At 43.5% G+C, this 1,658-nt stretch overlaps 1 protein-coding gene across 1 annotated transcript in view; it reads right to left on the minus strand.

Moving 5' to 3' along the window:
- CEP85L (centrosomal protein 85kDa-like) overlaps positions 1–365 on the minus strand; it is a 217,006-nt gene extending 216,641 nt beyond the window's left edge. Inside the window, exon 1 of the mRNA XM_011980625.1 lies at positions 256–365. The gene's annotated coding sequence lies outside the window, so the exon portion shown is untranslated. The remainder of the gene's footprint in view (positions 1–255) is intronic.
- Between the last annotated feature and the right edge of the window lie 1,293 nt (positions 366–1,658).

Consider the following 1,658-nt stretch of genomic DNA (forward strand, 5'->3'; position numbering starts at 1 on the left):
AAAGTCCTGAGATTATGGTGTGAGCCACTGCACCTGACCTTTTTCCAAATGGTTATAATCAGTCACTGGTTGAATTCACAGTTGGTTAAATTCATGGTTGGTTGAATCTGCAGATGTGAAACCAATGGATATGAATAGCCAACTATATTACATAGTACAAATCTAGCTTTGACAATAGTGAGATAGATACGAAAATAAACTAGAATTCACGGGAGAAAATGAGGGGTTCTAAGAAAGGTGTAGACAATACACTACCAATACAGGAGGTCAGAGGAAGGGGAGATCTGCTAGGCTGGGGTCTTCAGGAATGCTTCACGAAGGAAGGACTATCAGTGGACTTTAGTAATTCATAGAGCAGGGTAAGAACTGGGATGAAAGGGGGGCTAAGCAGGAGGCATAAAAGCTGCAAAGTGGAGCGATGGTAGATGTTCTCAGGAAACAGCACTGCGTGTCACAGAATATTTTACTTTCAGTTTTTCAGGCTTTTCAGAAAATGTGGTAACTTTAAAGTTTTCACAGTTGAATTAATTCTACAGAACAACTGGTTGTAGAATCACAGCAACATAATTATGAGTTGTGCTTCTGGCTCCAAATCTTTCATCTAAAAATAATCGCAGTGACTACATCTTGGGAAAACAAAGCCATTACCTATTCTTGTGCTCCAGCTATCTCAGTAGTCACTTACTGGAAAATGGATTACAGGTAAAATAACTGCATGTTTTTAGGACACTGCTTGTCTCTCTTACCTTCAGTGAGTTGATTAATGAAATAATTTAAAAACTTATAGTCTCCAGGCATTCTCTAAGGCATGAACATGACTTTGAAGAAATCCTTTACCATCACACATCACACAAGCCTGCCTGTGCTCCTCCAGAGACATAGCCCTAGTACTCCTGGAAGCCCATTTTTTTCCTTCAGGGAGTATGCTTTCTTTGTGCAGACAGGAGAAAAATGCTGGCGATAGAGATGTGGGGAGTAAGAGGAGGGACGGTAGGTAAGTCTCAGTCACGGGTAAGATGAGTGGGAACCTGCATGCTCCGCTGCCACCATGTGTACCAGCTGTTCTTTGCCCAGCTTCCTTGAGCTAGATACATATTCAGTGAATAATACATGAATCAACAAGATGATAGGTGTGTCATTTATCAAATGATTACTTGTGCTAGAAGTTTACATCCATTCACCTTATTTAATTTTATTTCGAGATAGGGTCTTGCTGTGATGCACAGGCTGGAATGCAGTGGCTCAGTCTCAGCTCACTGCAGCCTCAACTTCCCAGGCTCAAATGATTCTCCTACCTCAGACTCCCAAGTAGCTGGGACTACAGGTGTGTGCCACCACGCCTGGCTAATTTTCATGTTTTTTATAGAGATGGGGTTTTGCCATGTTGCCCAGGCTGGCCTCAAATGCCTGGGCTCAAGCAATCCTCCCTCCTAGGCCTCCCAAAGTGCTGGAATTACAGGTGTGAGCCATTGTGCCAGGACACATCCATTAACTTTAATGATCATAAGAATCCTGGCCGGGCGCGGTGGCTCAAGCCTGTAATCTCAGCACTTTGGGAGGCCGAGACGGGCGGATCATGAGGTCAGGAGATCGAGACCATCCTGGCTAACACAGTGAAACTCCGTCTCTACTAAAAAAATACAAAAAAACTAGCCGGG

This window comes from Mandrillus leucophaeus, unplaced genomic scaffold (genome assembly GCF_000951045.1).
Source record: "Mandrillus leucophaeus isolate KB7577 unplaced genomic scaffold, Mleu.le_1.0 Scaffold1047, whole genome shotgun sequence".
Lineage (NCBI taxonomy): Eukaryota > Metazoa > Chordata > Mammalia > Primates > Cercopithecidae > Mandrillus > Mandrillus leucophaeus.